At 25.8% G+C, this 13,215-nt stretch overlaps 1 protein-coding gene across 2 annotated transcripts in view; it reads left to right on the forward strand.

The window, feature by feature from the left end:
• Positions 1–4,683: 4,683 nt before the first annotated feature.
• LOC119604138 (moesin/ezrin/radixin homolog 1) overlaps positions 4,684–13,215 on the forward strand; it is a 51,735-nt gene continuing 43,203 nt past the window's right edge. The window contains exon 1 of one of the 2 annotated variants that reach the window (XM_037956610.1): positions 4,684–4,809. The gene's annotated coding sequence lies outside the window, so the exon portion shown is untranslated. Of the gene's footprint in view, positions 4,810–10,453; positions 10,799–13,215 lie in introns of those variants that run through there. The other variant, XM_037956609.1, reaches the window with a different exon arrangement.

Below are 13,215 nucleotides of genomic sequence, written 5' to 3' on the forward strand. Positions count from 1 at the left end.
TGTATTCTGAAATTAAGCAATTTTATTAAAATAATTGAACAATTGCTTTTATACAATTGAATTATCTTAAAGATAATAATAAATAAATGATTACTTGTTCACACACATTGAAAGGTACAGTGAGAGACAATTGTTTAGCACATGCAGGCAATAACAGGTCAAAATAATCTAATAATTTTACACAAAAAGGTAACCCTTATTATTGTTATTAATCTCTAAGAATAGCTCCGCACAGCTAGTTTTGTAAGCTTCATATCTTAATGTCCCAAATATTGTGGTCTTTTAATTGATCGCTTCTCTTAGCCACTGAAGAGATAACTTGTGAGCTAGCTTCTTATATTTAGGATATTCACTTACCAAAATCTTACGTATATTAAATTTATCGAAACTATTCTAAACATCTTCTGATCTTCAACAAGAATAGATCTCAAAATTTTTCGCATTCTTAAACGTTTCATTTTTCTTTGGTCTACAGAAAGAGCTCACTGAGCGAAATTTTCTTTTAAAAATATAGATTTGCCTGAGAGGCAATCAAGTAAAATTTTGAACCAATAAAGGCGTTTGATTCAGCATAAGATTAATCATGAAAGGAGTGCTAGTTCGCTAACCTATACTGTATATTGAATGTGTAAACAGCTATACATGTGTTGGTGCACAAACTTTTCTATATGTTTTACGCCAACCAACAGGTAAATCAAAATTTTTTAAATTTGAATTAAAACGTTAATGTGAGATCACCAACGCTGCTAATATAATGCACACAACATACAAACATATAAAACTTATAAAAAAAATGCAAATAAAAAGTAAATTTTTAAATGACACAAAACACACGCAGTATACCCTTGAAGATGATTGTAGAAGATGGAGAGTATTCAAATTAATCACTTAGAAAGTAACCACACTGTTAATAATATAAACAGTGTTGTACGAAATTTAAATAATTTGTTGTGAAATTGCAATGAAAGATAAAAAGCTTTAATTTTAAAGGGTTTGTCTGTAAGATAATGAACCAAAACATTCATTAAAATTGGATTGGCAAATAGGATTCACATTGTTGCTTTAATTTCATACATTACTGTAAGTTTAAGTTTATTTGCATAAAATTGATAAAGTTTATTTTATTATGAAATCATCAAAAATTTATTTATCATACTATTCTAGTACGTTTAAAAGATAAGTTAATTGTTCTATTTAGCACAAGAATACAAACTAGATAATTATGAAAACATTTTGTCTTGTTTATCTTAAAGACATTTGCCGAAAAAATAGGAAATTAAATTTTGTTGCGATAAAACAAATATTAGTAATTGTTAAAAAAACGGAATGATTCATTTAAAAGTTAACCTAAAATGTTGTTTACTTAACTGCAGTAATAGGTTGGAACAAATACTTTAAGTGTATTTGATCTCGATTACAATTATAATGATTTGAGAAAGTATAGAAAGTTTTTGGAGTTTTTAATACAAGGAGATATCAATAACTCCTAGGTAGTTATATAGCAGACAGTTAATATTGAAGCAATGAAAAAAAAGCTAGATTTTCTTTTATAGATTCTTTTGGTTATCTAATTTTTCTAAATTTCTTAATATTTCATTAGTTTTTGTGAAATAATTTACATCAAATTCATCCTCAACAATTAGAGGAATTTCTTCTGGCAACTTTGTCTACAAACATTCAATAGTTATCTGGCATTACTACGCGGCCTATCGTTAATAAATTTGTTATTTGTTATTGATGTCAATTTTTAGCTTTGACAACCGTAATTTTAACACCTCTTTCTAACTATTGCTCTCTACAACAACAAGTCATTAGTATTATTATTGTTGTTGTTTTGGTTACTAAACCATTAAGAGTTACAGGTGATAAATTGATAAAAGAATTCGTTTTGACTATTTCTAAACATGTGTGTATTTATTGTTGTTTTGACCATGATTTTTTTTGTTTATTTCAATTTTCATTCAATTTATTCGATTTCTTTCATTTGTGGTTCCCGATTGTCATCTGCTGGTTGAAAATGCTGCCAACTGGTGACAACTACTATGTTTATTCAAACTTGAAATGAGATTTTCATATATTTTTGCTGATTTATTTCTTTTCCATTGAGTTTTTGGCCACTTTTCTGTGGAATTTTATTTGTTTATAAAAGTTTTGTTGTTGGTGAGTTTTAGCCAATTAGTCGTATTTTCTCTATTTAGATAGATAGATAGATAGATAGATAGATAGATAGATAGATAGATAGATAGATAGATAGATAGATAGATAGATGGATGGATGGATAGATAGATAGATAGATAGATAGATAGATAGATAGATAGATAGATAGATAGATAGATAGATAGATAGATAGATAGATAGATAGATAGATAGATAGATAGATAGATAGATAGATAGATAGATAGATAGATAGATAGATAGATAGATAGATAGATAGATAGATAGATAGATAGATAGGTAATAGATAGATAGATAGATAGATAGATAGATAGATAGATAGATAGATAGATAGATAGATAGATAGATAGATAGATAGATAGATAGATGGATAGATAGATAGATAGATAGATAGATAGATAGATAGATAGATAGATAGATAGATAGATAGATAGATAGATAGATTGATATATTTTCTACATAAAGTTTGACATTGTGATTTTATGTACAGAATTTGACACACTCGGGATAAATCAGCTGTTTAAATAAGTTCAGCTCAACTGAATTCGCCTTGGCTGATGGCTGCTGCTTAGTTCTTTTACCTTTTAGCTAACTCTCTTTATACGAGTAGCAAAGAGTCTTAAATTGAAAATAAAACTTATAAAAAGTAATAACTAAGAAAAACCAGTTTTTTCACTATCCAGATTTCTTTTTATGTTATTTTTATTGTTACTACTTCAACAGCAGCAGCAGCAGTAGTTTAAGGTGTTTTTATTATTTAGCCTTTAAAATCCACAAGTTTTAAACTCTAAATTCCAAATCTGTTATGTTTAACCTTCATAAAAATTCTTAGAAATTTATGTTTTTAAAATAATAACCCTTTAATGTTTAGTTTTTTGTATTTCAATTTAATTTTTAAACCTCCCTATATTACTTTACATAATATTTCTGTTCGCCTTCATTTATACTCATTAAATATATTTTAGCTTATTTTTCAGTATTTGTTTTATTATATTTTTTAATTGTTCTAAAAATAAGTAATTTTTTCTGTATGTAGGTATGTTTTTTTTATTATTTTGTGTTTTATTTTTTCACTTTTTATTAGTTTGATCAAACCCACCTGTTAAAGTTGAGCTTGTTTTTTTGAGATATATTCTATTGTTTGCTCTTTATCATATTCAAAAACTTTTTCATTCTCTCTCTTCTTTACTTTAATTGTGCTCTTGCTGTTGTTGTTGTTGTTTTTTTTTTCTCCTCTTCTGTCACGCAACAAGTGCTCTATTGTTTTTAATAATTTTCATGGTTGTCGTCGTTTGTGGTGTTTTGCAGTGTCTATCGAAAGTGGTTTGAAAGGTTTAAAACTGTAGCGATAGATAGATAGATAGAGATAGATAGATAGATAGATAGATAGATAGATAGATAGATAGATAGATAGATAGATAGATAGATAGATAGATAGATAGATAGATAGATAGATAGATAGATAGATAGATAGATAGATAGATAGATAGATAGATAGATAGATAGATAGATAGATAGATAGATAGATGTATAGATAGATAGATAGATAGATAGATAGATAGATAGATAGATAGATAGATAGATAGATAGATAGATAGATAGATAGATAGATAGATAGATAGATAGATAGATAGATAGATAGATAGATAGATGTATAGATAGATAGATAGATAGATAGATAGATAGATGATAGATAGATAGATAGATAGATAGATAGATAGATAGATAGATAGATAGATAGATAGATAGATAGATAGATAGATAGACAGATAGATAGACAGACAGACAGACAGACAGACAGACAGACAGACAGACAGACAGACAGATAGATAGATAGATAGATAGATAGATAGATAGATAGATAGATAGATAGATAGATAGATAGATAGATAGATAGATAGATAGATAGATAGATAGATAGATAGATAGATAGATAGATAGATAGATAGATAGATAGATAGATAGATAGATAGATAGATAGATAGATAGATAGATAGATAGATAGATAGATAGATAGATAGATAGATAGACAGGCAGACAGACAGATACATAGATAGCAACGGAAATAGTGATAAATGACCGATCAATGCAAATATTTCAATGAACTAAGTTGAAAGCGGCAAAATGTCTTACAGACTTTACATTTTCTATTATGTTTTTCTGCTTCACTGTATGCTTACATCAGTGGTGTAAAATCCCCATGATCACCATGGGAAATTTATTTATCCACACTAAGCTCTTTCTCTCTGATGTCACAACTACACTATTATTATTATTATTATTCCTATTCATGAGTTAATTTACCACACAAAACGAGAGTAATAAAAAGTCGTCGTCATTATTTCAATACTATATGATGATGATAATGATGTTGTAAATGAATGAGTACACAGAGATGAAAAGAGTAAATATTAAAAATTAAAGTAAAAGAAGAAACACAAAACGTATAAAGAAAGAAAAATAACAAGTTGCGTGTAAATTTTGTTGTTTTGTTGCATATAAAAATTCATTTTGTATTTAACTTTCGTTACGAACAGACGACGGTTTTTACACCAAAAACATACAAAAATAACGTTTTTAATGTGGTCGTGATAAATTTTCAATTTCAGTGTTAAGTTTGTGAACAAAAACACGGTGTGTTTTAATTTTTTCTTTTATAAAATATAATAAAAAATTGTTGTTATAAAGTTGCAAAACACCGACATTAAAGTTTGTGTAATACAGATTTTTTGTTCTAAAGAAAAAAACCTACAACATTTTATAAAAAAGTTAATGAAAATATAAAAACAATCTTGTTTCTAATTTAGCTGTAATTTTTTTCTTTGATTGTGTTTGTGTGAATTTTTCTATGAATGACTAGAAAGAGAAAAAGAGAGAGTTTTCATTATTTCCGGTTTGATATAAAATCTCAAGTTTCTGCTTTTTTTTATCAGTGATGACAATTTTCCGTTTTTTCAGATGAAAAATTTGGTTTTCTTTTTTGTAATAAATCTTTAAATTTGTTTTCAGAGTGTTTTATCTATATTAAACTTAAAAAAATTGTTGTTGATTAATTCAACTGTGATAAATATTGAAAAAATATTTTTTAATTAAATTTTACAATTTAAATATTATAAATAATCACCTTCAAGTGTTCACTGTTCGAAGGATAATTATCTTTTTTTAAAAAGTAAGTTTCAACTTTAATAATTTTTAAATAAATTTTCAAATTTAAAAGCAAATTTCAGAAATTTTTAATATTTATTAATTTTTATATCAAATTTTTATTTTTTTTTAACAAATTTTATGAGGAATTTCTAATTTTATTAAAAACGTTTGATTAATTTTAGAAAATTTTTAATAAATTTTTCTATTTTTATAGATTTTTTTTTTTAACTTTTCTATTATTATAGAAAAATTTCGAATAATTTTCAATGTATAGAAACATTTTATTAAATTTCCTATTTTTTATAGAAATTTTCGTTTATTTTTTAATTTAAAGAAAATTTTCGATAAATTTTCTATTCTTTACAAAACTTTCTGTAAATTTTTTTTATAGAAAATTTTCAATCAAATTCGTATATTTCGATAGATTATCTATTTTTATACAAAATTTTCGAGAAACTTTGTTTAATATTTCGATAAATTCTGTATTTTTATAGAAAATGTTCCATAAATTTTAGGTTTTAAAAGAAAATATAAGATGATTATTCAGTTTATAGCAAATTTTCTAAAAATTCTGATTTTGATAAAGAAAATGTTCGATAATTTTTCCATTTACATAACTTTCGATAAATATTTTTATAGAAAATTTTCGATATTTTTTTATTTTTATAATAAATTTTGTATTTGTATAGGAAATTTTCTTTAAATTTTGTTTTTATATAAAATTTGGAGAATATTTCGTAAAATTTAGAGAAAATTTTTGATAAAATTTGTGTTTTTATAGAAAATTTTCGATAAATTTTTTATTCATATAATATTTTCGATATATTTTGTGTTTTATAGAAAATTTGAAGAATATTTCGATAAATTTAGAGAAAATTTTCTGTAAATTTTTATAGGAAAATTTCGATAAATTTTCTAGTTTTATAGAAAATTTTCAAAAAATTTTTCAGTTATATAACATTTTCAATAAATTTTGTGTTTTATAGAAATTTTCAAGAATATTTCTATAAATTTTATATTTTTATAGAAAATTTTCGATAAACATTTTCAATAAATTTTGTGTTTTATAGAAAATTTTAAGAGTACTTTGATAAATTTAGAAATATTTTCGATAAGTTTTTTATTTTTATAGAAAAATTTCGATAATTTTTTTATTTTTATGAGAAATTTTTGATAAATTTAGTGTTTTATAGAAAATTTTGTATTTTTATAGAAAATGATTGATAAATTTTGTATTTTTATATAAAAATTTCGATAAATTTTGTAGAAAATTTTCGATAAATTTTGTTATTTAATAGATTTTTTTTTTATAGAAAATGTTTTGACATTTTTTTTATAGAAAATGTTTTGACATTTTTTTTTATGAAAATTTTCGTAAGATTTTGTATTTTTATAGAAAATTTTAAATAAATTTTGTGTTTTTACAGAAAATTTTCAATAAATTTTTTATTTATATTACATTTTCGATAAATTTTGTATTTTATAGAAAATTTTAAGAATATTTCGATAAATTTAGAGAAATTTTTCGATAAATTTTTTATTTTTATAATAAATTTTCGATAAATTTTACATTTATGTAACATTTTCAATAAATTTTGTGTTTTATAGAAAATTTTAAGAATATTTCGATAAATTTAGGAATATTTTCGATATATTTTGAATTTTTTTTTTAAATTTTTCGATAATTTATTTTTATAGAAAAGTTTCGATACATTTTTTATTTTTATAGGAAATTTTTGATAAATTTTGTGTTTTATAGAACATTTTAAGAATATTTCGATAAGTTTAGAGAAAATGTTCGATAAATTTTGTATTTTTATAGAAAAGTTCGAATAATTTTTTTATTTTTAAGTGAATGTTCGATACATTTGGTATTTTTGTAGAAAATTTTCTATAAATTTTGTTTTTATAGAAATTTTTTTATTTTTATAGAAAATGTTTGACAAATTTTTTTTTTTTTTATAAAAAATTAAAAAAAAAATATTTTTATAGAAAATTTTAGATAAATTTTGTATTTTTATAGAAAATTTTAGATGAATTTTCTTTGTGGAAATTTTTTGATAATTTAGTATTTTTATATAAAATTTTGGATAATTTTTGTATTTTCATAAAAAATTTCGGACAAAAATGTTGCAGTTTAATAGAAAATTTTCGATATACATACATAATTTTCATTTTACAACAATTTTCCTACAAATGTAATTTTGTATAGAAAAAATTCTATACAAATTATCATTTTACAAAAAAATTTTCGATTAAAATCTGATTTTATAATAAAATTTTCTAAAAATTTGATTTTATAATAAAAAATTTCAATGAAATGTCCTTTCCTTAAAGAGAAATGTTGTTTTCATATGCATTTCATAAAAACATCAAAGCATTCCCACTCCTGTGTTTAACTCTGTCATTCTATTTACAATCTGGCAGTCCGGCAACTCCCTTTAAAGTAGATTTATGTAAATTTTAGTGTTGTCAAGTAATTTAAAACAAAATAACGGTTATTAAAGGGGTTTTGTGGTAAAAACATTACAAAAATATTACAAATCCAGTAAAATCTTATTTTTGTATAATTATTTAAAAAAAAGTAAGTTCAAATCAAGAGTTTTTCTATGTGCTAATTAATAATTTTCAAAAACTATTGCTCAGCTTAAGTAAATTGTATAATTTTGCGTCATTTAGTTGTTTATTTAATAGTTTCCCTTTATTTGCACAGCATTTTTTCTTTATTTATTTATTAATATTTACTATTTATTTAAATTTAGGTACTTACTTTGTATCTCCATTTCCCCCAATCTTCAAAAAAACTAATTTATTACTTAATGTGGCCCCGTAAAATGTATACATATATTTATAAAAAAATTTGTTTATTTTTTTTTCAAACTTTGTCATTATTATCTTCCTGTTCGGGGAATAATAAACTACGTAACTTTTATTTCTTAAGTTAGCTTTTAGGTTCCGTCTGTTTAATCATTAAATTATAACGACCCAATACCGTAAAACATCTACAATTTGTGCTTCTACCTGCCTACATTCTTATATCTAATATTTAGCTGTTATTTCTAAAATTTTTTCTTGTATTCATATCAATTTTCTTATTCTCAACCTTCGAATTAAATATTTATTCTTTTCTATGTTTTTTTTTTGCTAAAATTGTTCGTTAAATTTGAATATTGTGGTGGGTTTTGATTACTCAGCTAATGTTTATGTTGTGTATTTGAAATATGCTATTTATTTGTAATCAATATGTTATTTTTTTATAAAAAAAACAACGTTACAATACTTTAATTATGACTTCTTGTTGATTTCATATAGTTTTTTTATCTGTTTCTTCAATAGTTTCTTTTATCAGTCCCACATTCCTTTGGCAATGTTATGAATTCATTTGTAATTTTAATACTTGGAAAAAAAAAGAAAACAATAGTTTCAACATTTTTTAATTACTCTTTAGTTTGGGTATTATTTTAATATATCGATAAGAATATTTAAACTATTTTTCTTCTTGCGAAATGCTAATAATTTTAAAATCAAGTACATATTTTAAAAACAACGTCATTAAAAATATAAGTTTCAAGCGGAAATTCCAGAATTTAATTCAAAATTTTCACAATCCGTCATAAATCATCATAAAAAATTCTTATATTAGTAACCAAGAATATTCCCATCAATATTAATTAGCTTTAGAGTGCTAGAGACTAAATAACCGCACATTTTATCACTGCGACGTTGTGATCCTGGTCTGAGATTACAAGGGCATTCTTGTCAATTTGGCTAACAAATTGTTCCGTAATTTTAAGGTTAGATTAAGTCTCGCTTCCAAGAAAATTCTAATTCATAATTACCATCTAGTATTCGTATAAAGGTTAGGAGACCTTGATCACCTTCAGTCATGTGGAAGTGGAAAAATTAAGACATTCGAAGAGCTGGATTTCTAGTATCTCCGCTGTATTTGTTTTTTTGTTTTGTCTTGACCAGAAACACCATTCTAAGTATAAGTTTAATTTTCCTCCCGAAAGGTTCAGGATGATAAAAATCCATTTAGATTTTTTTCGGTTCCGCAAGTTTTCATTTCTACAATGGCTTTAATGGATCTTCACGAGTCTTCTTGATAACTTGGATAAAGACTTTGAGCTTTCCCACTGATTATTTTACATCATTATGCTCTCAATGCTCTGACTACAGCCGCCGTTTTTATACTTCGGAGAACCCAGATAAAGCCGCACTTTTAATATCGCGTGAAATAAGGTCAAGTCAGTTCTCATGGAAAATATGGTATCTCTATATGATATAGACTTCTGGAACCTAAACCTTTATTTTGACACATACGCAGATACCTGGCTTCTGGATATGTATGAAAGGTCTCGGTAAAGTCTAAAGTTTGTGCGTTATTGAGGTGCAATATCTTAGTTACTAGGGAATCTCATGATGTTTTCTTTCAATTGATCTGGCAACACCATTAGCAAGCCTCAGTGTATGTATCTTTTTCCCAAAGAGAAATGGGAGAAAGAGAATGTAAATAAATATCTGTGTTAATGATTGTACTATATTTTAACTATTTATTATATGATATGCGTTTATATCGCTTCACAAGTAAGCGATATTTTTATACACATATTTTTATTACTTTTTTTGCAATCATATATATTCAATATGTATAAAACGATTTTTTTTGCCGATGGCCAGCAGCGACAGCAGGCCGGCAGTTCAGATATTTATATGAGGTAACGCTGCAACGTCAGCTACAATAATTGCCGTTGACGATAAAGCGACTAGCGATGATGATGATGTTTATTTTTCTATATGTATAAAAACAAAATTATGGTTGTTGTGCTATTGTAGTTACTGTATGTGGAATGTTTTAGTAAAACGACACATACATATAGGACAGGCAAACACCAAGTGTACATACTATACGGTACAACTCCTCTTCTCTATTTACCCACAACTACTTTATACTCTGTTGTCAGTATCAGTAACACGGGTATGTGTGTTACTGGTTAAAGCTCAATGTTGTTGGGTCTGCCAGTCATCCAGCCAGCTATACCCGATCAACAGTAACAACAACATCACACACACACAATACTATGACAATCTAACTTTATTCAGAAACTACGGCGCTACAGCAGCAACAAGCAGTTAGTAAAACGACCGTCATTCAAGCTGTTTTATAGGGAGCAGGGAGGCACTAACCGGCAGACGGCCATAAAGTCACAATTTTTTTTTATTATTTTTTGCGGCAGTAACTTTGAATTTTAAAATATTTTGCCATTTAGTTGGCAGAGAACTTGCTTTCGCGTATGATCGTCAACACAAAACTACGGGCGCTAGACAATTTTGAAAGAAAAACGTTTAAAACGAGAATAAAAAGACAGAGAGAAATAATCTCGGTCAATAATTTCGGTGCAATTTCAAATATTTTAACAAATATACAAAAAAAGTGGAACATTTTAAATACGAAATTTTTTCTTTTTTAAAAAAGGTGTGTGTTTAACAAGTGCTTTAATTAACTTAAATAATATAATTTTCTTTAATTAATTTCCAAAAAAATGTGTTTTTCCCTAAAAGTAATTGAAAAAATATGTACTTTTAAATAATTAACTAATTTGTTTACCTATTTATTTAGTTAAACACATATCTGGATTTGTTCGAGAATGTACTGAGAGAAAAAAAACCTGTTAATTAATGTGCTAATCATTTTCAGACATGTTCATGTTTAAATTTTGTTCAATTTATTTTTAAGTTGCGGTACTTTTTGTCAAAATTTTACTTGAGTTTTTTTTGTTATTGTCGTGAACTTCACCTTAAACTAAAACTTTATTGTCAATTCATTGAATATTTCATGGAATTATTATTATGAAGATTTTTTTTACCTAATCTTCAGCGCGCTCTCTTACTTCTATTGTCGTATTTATTTTGCTGTGCTAAATTTATTTATTAATTTTTTAAAATGATCAATGAATGAATGTACTAAGATGATGTTGTTGGTTGGGGTTTTTTTCCTTAGAACTAAAAAAAACTTGTTTAGAATGTTTAAATTTCTGGGTATTTTAAAAGTTTCAAAAGAATAAAGAAGATAAACTAGCCACAAGATTGTATACTGGTATATAGTAACGGGATCTTTTTAATTGTAATACTTTTTCCAAAAGAAATCTAAATTTTTGGAAAATAGTATTTGTGCAGATGGAGAAGTTGATAGACAGATGGAGAGAAGATAGATAGATGGAGAGATAGATAGATGGAGAGATAGATAGATGGAGAGATAGATAGATGGAGAGATAGATAGATGGAGAGATAGATAGATGGAGAGATAGATAGATGGAGAGATAGATAGATGGAGAGATAGATAGATGGAGAGATAGATAGATGGAGAGATAGATAGATGGAGAGATAGATAGATGGAGAGATAGATAGATGGAGAGATAGATAGATGGAGAGATAGATAGATGGAGAGATAGATAGATGGAGAGATAGATATATAGATATATAGATAGATAGATAGATAGATAGATAGATAGATAGATAGATAGATAGATAGATAGATAGATAGATAGATAGATAGATAGATAGATAGATAGATAGATAGATAGATAGATAGATAGATAGATAGATAGATAGATAGATAGATAGATAGATAGATAGATAGATAGATAGATAGATAGATAGATAGATAGATAGATAGATAGATAGATAGATAGATAGATAGATAGATAGATAGATAGATAGATAGATAGATAGATAGATAGATAGATAGATAGATAGATAGATAGATAGATAGATAGATAGATAGATAGATAGATAGATAGATAGATAGATAGATAGATAGATAGATAGATAGATAGATAGATAGATAGATAGATAGATAGATAGATAGATAGATAGATAGATAGATAGATAGATAGATAGATAGATAGATAGATAGATAGATAGATAGATAGATAGATAGATAGATAGATAGATAGATAGATAGATAGATAGATAGATAGATAGATAGATAGATAGATAGATAGATAGATAGATAGATAGATAGATAGATAGATAGATAGATAAATAAATAAATAGATAGATAGATAGATAGATAGATAGATAGATAGATAGATAGATGGATAGATAGATAGATAGATAGATAGATAGATAGATAGATAGATAGATAGATGAAGTGAACAGCTAGTTCCACCTATTTGAAGTTCAGTAAAGATCCTATCTTTTATTAGGACTTTGGCGTCAAATGGGATAACGTATTAGAGGTCCGTGAACGATCTTCCACTAGAAATTCATGATTAAGGTGATAATTGAGTCACCAAAATAAGGATTGAAAATCACCAGTTGTCGATCGTGAAATGGGTTTGTTGTCTTCTGTGCCTAATCTTCAGTTTTAATAGATTTTTTATATTATCGACGATATTTCTTTTGACGAATGATCGCCAGTGCACATATTTTCGTAGTGAAGATACAATTGTCAAGGGACCAAAATGACTGATTTCATTCTTATGATATCTGATAGGATATCTTTTTTCACCGGAAGTTCTTTTCTGGAAAAAACAAGCTATTGTTAAGTTAGCAATCTATATCCGAAACTAAGACGCTCATAAAAATTAGAGTGTTAATCCGGTTAATCCGAAACGTTGTTAACTGATATAGATGTCAGATAAAATACTATCAACCTTGAAGGAAATTGCTTTAAAGCTTGGATCCAATAGGCGATGCTTGGATATGTTCATCTGAAATAGCTATTTAAATGGATAAAGTTCTGGGGGAAGACTATATATATAGACTATAATTCATAGTATATTTGACTATTGTCCGTATAAAATAACATTTAGTCCAAGACCCAGACTATAGTTGAAAATATATTCCAGTCTACAGTCCAGAATATACTTAGTGGAGACCATACTTCAG

Source organism: Lucilia sericata, unplaced genomic scaffold (genome assembly GCF_015586225.1).
Source record: "Lucilia sericata isolate MDLA Ls3-8-SP2 unplaced genomic scaffold, ASM1558622v1 Contig000366F_arrow, whole genome shotgun sequence".
Classification (NCBI taxonomy): domain Eukaryota; kingdom Metazoa; phylum Arthropoda; class Insecta; order Diptera; family Calliphoridae; genus Lucilia; species Lucilia sericata.